General features: G+C 44.8%; 1 protein-coding gene across 5 annotated transcripts in view; it reads left to right on the top strand.

Moving 5' to 3' along the window:
- The window catches only part of LOC142564648 (uncharacterized), a 30,832-nt gene extending 27,373 nt beyond the window's left edge, over positions 1 to 3,459 (top strand). For all 5 annotated transcript variants that reach the window (XM_075675727.1, XM_075675725.1, XM_075675728.1 and 2 more), the window contains one exon: positions 2,285 to 3,459. The gene's annotated coding sequence lies outside the window, so the exon portion shown is untranslated. The remainder of the gene's footprint in view (positions 1 to 2,284) is intronic.
- The last annotated feature ends 1,835 nt before the right edge of the window (positions 3,460 to 5,294 follow it).

Raw genomic sequence — 5,294 nt, forward strand, 5'->3', positions numbered from 1 at the left:
TAGCCATTTGTCAAGCATGGTTTGTTAACAATAGACGGTTATAAATCAAAGCAAATAAAACCTTGTGCTACTGGCTGAGCCAGCATTCAAATCCGGAACATTGATTTTGAGACTAGTGTGCTGCAGCTGACTAGGCAACAAATCCTTTCCTCATGACGAATTCTTTTCTCATAAATTTGCTGTGGGCTCAGTAGTGCAAGCACATGTTCGATGAGCTTCTGCCACTTGCAAATGTGGGGCTTTCATATAACGGAAAAATGTCCCAGAATGAATAGCACGATTGAAGTGATTCATTTGAAAAATAACACAGTTGTAGTGAGATATTAGATAACAATGATGAGATGACTAGAGAAGGAGGAAATGGTCGAAAAACAGGAGCTGGGCATTTCATTACGCTGGCACTGGTGATCTTGGAGTGAGGTGCAATCTTGGAGGCCATGGTGTCGCTTCTGTACACATGAGCCTCGTCATAACAAAGTTGAAAGGGGAGCCAAAATTACTTCATGATGTCTATTATTGCCATTTACTGCAACATGCATGCCCAAATGGGCTGTTTTGATGTGTTCTGACATTAATGAATGTCACCGATGAGCGGCTAGCATTATGTTTTAAGCTAACGACGAGTGGTCGCTGTACATGCAGAGGTAAACAAATGCACCGGTTGGTGCTTTGGACTGTCAGTGGCATTCTAGTGAGATACAAACGCGGAAAATCGTGCTCCACATCTTACAGTGAGCATGCGAAGCACTTCACTGAGAAGGGGTAAAATACCTAAAATAGCAAGCAGCACGTATTAAATCAGATAGGGTTACCCTTGGTCTTCATGTTGCAGCACAATATGTAGCACATGGGCTCTGGTTCTCGTGGTGGCGGGTCAAATGCGAACAGCGATTCATGGCTATTAAATTCGTCACAATCATAACTGTCAATACTTGACAGATTCAAAGAGCTGGTGCAGCAGACATTGTCAACTGAAGGTCCGGCGCGTTCACGAATGAGCTGAGCGTCTGCTCTTCGCTGGCATCGTTCACCCAGCTGGTTAAACGAGCATGCCTTGCACGCCTTCCCCACTGGGGACACTTTGTAACGTCACACGAAGTGGTTCGCTCAACTGCTTCGTCAGGTTTCGGTTTCATTTTTGTGCTTTTTTGCTTATCTAAGCCTGCTTTCGAACTTTCAGAACAATTCTACTATCAGACGCGTGACAAGGGGGTCTCGGGAGCCTAAACATTCTATTACGTTGACATGATCAAAATCTCGTTGTAGTTGCCCTTTAACAGGGTTGTAAGACATAATGCCAGAGTTTTTTTTCGCAGTTCTCATAATATTGTGTTAACGTAAATTGTACATTACATTTTTAACCACAGTGCCACACATTGATGACATGTCCGTCACACAAAGTTCAGGAAATTGCTGCACCATGATGCTGCTATCAGTGCCGCCAAAAAAGTTTTTCCCAGGAGAATTACAAGGCCCCTTCAAAGGGGCCCTGAACCACTTTTAATTGAAGTGGAGAAAGACATTAGAAGGGAAAATAGGCTATTTCAGAAATACTTTGCTGCAAAAAGTACTTCAATGCATTCTGCAGAAGCAGAGCTATTGGCAATGAAACACCACTTCCTCTGTGCTCTGATTCCTTCTTCAATGCCTTGCACTGCGAAGGCTACGGTGGAGTAGGGCATGCCCACAATGCTTTGCCTTCTAAATGTCACCGTGGTGTGCAGTTCAAATTTCATTTTGGATGTTAACGTAGATGTCATGACTTCCGATTTTGGTGCCTACACCGCTCTAAATGTAAGCCAAATGCAGTTGTACTCAGCGAGCTGCAGTGTGCTTATCCAGTGGACCTGTGGCGGCACCCTGTGGCGGCCACGGTATCTACGCTGCACCAATAGCAGCCACGTATGCGAATCCGCTTTATTATGAAATAAAGCATCCAGAAGAGAATGAGGAGCAGGCTTCTGTTGAAAAGAGCGCATTTGAGAGAAAGGCGACTCCACGCTACATGTACGACTGCAAAACTTGGCTGAGATGTTCACAGCAGCGTACGCTACCCACATCTATGCTATTTCACCAAGCCCAAGGAGTGGTTCAAGGCCCCTTTAATGTTTGACAAGCTTTCCCAACAACAAATTGCAGCTGCTAAAATCACCTTCGTGTACCTATAATATGCTTAGTTCCAAATTTTCACTGGTTCACTCTTGCAGAGTCTTTATTTGCTTTACAAGTGGTCCCTATTTTCTGCCTCTGTAATATCCTTTCTTCTCAATCTTCACTCTCCTAGGAGCCATGTCGCCAATTACGAGAGGGCCAACACTGACTAGCGGCCTTTCACATGTGACATCTTCCTCAAGTGCTTTAATACGAAGAAAGTTCTCAGTGCGCAACTGAGAGAGTCTACACAAGAGAAAAGCCTCATGAGTGTCCGGTCTGTGGCAGGCGCTTTGCTGAAGCAATGACGTTGCATGTTGTTATAAATTGCAAATAAGCAGTGGCGAAGGCTGTTACGTGTGCCTGCCACGTGACAAGAGCTTCACCTTCAAGACCAGTGTTGCCAGCATGGAATGACCCAAGCAGACGAGAAGCCCCGTGCCTGTCTGGTGTGCAGCAATGCTGCATGCAAAGCAGCAGGACCAAGTTGCATGGGAAAGGGGTGCACAATGGCCAGCACCTACCCCACTGTCCTCATTGCTGAAAAGGATGCTGGGGCATAGTGAAATTGACAACGCGCATCTGTAGCTTAACAGTCACAATGAAGACGATAAATCAGCTTCACATACTATGAATGGTGAAAGGATTGTGACCACAGTTGTATGACTGAACTGGGCGGCAGAAAGAAAAACAATAAGAAAAGTTTGGCGGAGATATGAGAGGAGCGAGAACACCTAAACATAGAAATTTCGAACTTCCAGCACTGAGGGAAGACACCTGACCCGGGTGATAAGCCAAGTAGTGTGGCAGGAAGAACATGAGTAAATAATTTATGACCAGCTTGTTAATATATGGTAGAATCAAGAAAATGATTGGGAAAAAAAAAAAACAGCATTAAGCTCAAGGCACAGAATGAGAAGACAGGTAGTGTATGCTAAACTTCAGTTTACTATATAAATTAGCAAATGCAAAGATAGACACGAAATAGAAATCAGACAACCTTAAGTTATCTTGGCCAACAACAATACCACGTCGACAATTATGGGTGTGTACCTATGTTACTGCTGCTTCAAGAAATAGTTCTGTATTATAAAGATTTTGGGTTGTGAAATTGTTCTATCACAAGTCTTAATTGCAGAGTGATTTATGCTTATGCATGTGTCTGCTTGTTACCTTGTCAAGTGCTAGTGGTGATATTTTGGAATTTTTTTATGAATGATAAAAGTATTGTTATTAAAGGGGGATATTACAAATTAAGGAAACTTTCACAAGATATCCTGCAAACAAATGCCTAACAAACAATATTCTCTTGAAATCTTTGTAAGTTCTTAGTAACTCTACATTTTTGAAAGCCTAGGTATGTAAATGCTGCACCTACATAGATTCATTTCTATGCTCTCATTTCTTTCGGCACATATATATGCCATCAAGCATTTGTGCATACTCATACTGACTTCATTGCAGAGCAGTCATCGCGACAAGCCTGTGTTGCAGTCTTTCGTGCTGTGTACCAGCATTATCATTTGCTTTAAAGGGGCAAGATATTAAGCTTCATCGACTTGTACATTACATGTAAAAACTTTATGTGCAGAGAACACCATTTGTTTTTATTGCAGCCACATGAAAAATTTTTTATATTAGCTTTGCACATACTGTAAAGGATGTTGACAAACGGCATGGGGCCTGGAAGTAACTTCACTCCAGAAATGTGGAAGATCACCGTTTTCAGGCTCCACAGAAGGCAAAACGAGTGGGGGGATTTCTTAGTGGGTCAAAAAGTGTTCTTCAGCAGCAGAGAACCCGCGTCGCCACCCCGGTGCATCGTAAAATGTTGCACATGGGGTCTGAAGATGCAGGAAAGTGGGTGGTGTTGGGTGCCATTAGGCCCAGAAGCGCGGACGTGAACGGCTGCCCTCTCGCTCTCTGCCTAGGACGAAGCACGGGCAAAACATCATTAGGGCATCAATGGGCATGCCTCAGTGGCAAAGGAGCGATTTCAGAGTCAGAAAGATCATGTAACCCGTTGTGCAGGCGCTTGAATGACGGGCTGGCACCAGAGGCACAGTCTGTCTTTGGAGTGATAGTTTTATGGGCCCGCCCGTGACGGAACACCCACAAATCGGCATTGTACCGGTGGAGGCACTTTAGCAGGGATGCCCTTTACGGTATACAGTATGCGATTTTAAATTAAGGTGCGAGGACGGGGCAACTCGGATGTTTGTTTCTCCGTTAAGTGTTCTGGAAAATTCTGGGTGATTTTAACATGTCGCAGAGCAGGACAGTTTGTGTTATTGGTGTATTTGTTGTTTGTTGTTTTCTTTCTCTCCCTCTATCTTTCTGAATGGTCCGAGAAACATAGGGAGAGAGGGAGAGAAATAGTGACCAGTGAGTGACAGCCCAGTTGACCCAATCAGGTCACGGGGGTGTTGCGATTTGTCGTGAGGGGATTTGGGAGGAGCAACCGAAGGGTTAAAACCTGGCTCCCGACCACTCACGGGGGTTCTGGATGCAGGAAAGGTGCTCTGCACTTTCGGCTCTGCTGAGTTGAAGTGCGGGTTCCAGTGTAATGAAGGGTCTGGATAGACGAACAAGGTTGTGCACTATCGGCTATGTCGAGTTATGTCAACACTGTAAATAGCTGTCGATGTATATGTGTACATAAAGTCTAATCTCAAAGTACAAACGTCTATGGTGTCCCATCTCTGATCGAAGAGAAGAAACGACGACAATGGCGGCTGAAGAAAAGTTTCCATACCAAGTAAGCTGGTCATGCCAGCTTGGAGCACTTCATGCTACAAGTAGGAGGATAGACACTTTAGTCATACATTGTGGAAGCAAGGTCATGATGCTCTTGCTAGTGCTATAAAACGATGAAGACTATAGTTGCCATTAGTGCAGCACATACAATCACTTTACAAGCTTCAAAGCACTGCTATCACTCCCCTTTCATATACAAGCAACCGCAGCGAGCGTTATCGCGGGCCTCCGAGATGGTGACAGATGCCACGTTAATCTCAGAGGCCGCAGCACGTGATTGGAAGTTGCGGGCGTTCGCCATGAGAGGCGCTCGTTGCCTTTTCGCGGAGGAGAGAAAAGAGAGGGCCCGGAACCGAGCTACTGGACAACGCGGCAGGCATCTAGTA

This window comes from Dermacentor variabilis, chromosome 11, assembly GCF_050947875.1.
Source record: "Dermacentor variabilis isolate Ectoservices chromosome 11, ASM5094787v1, whole genome shotgun sequence".
Classification (NCBI taxonomy): Eukaryota; Metazoa; Arthropoda; class Arachnida; order Ixodida; family Ixodidae; genus Dermacentor; species Dermacentor variabilis.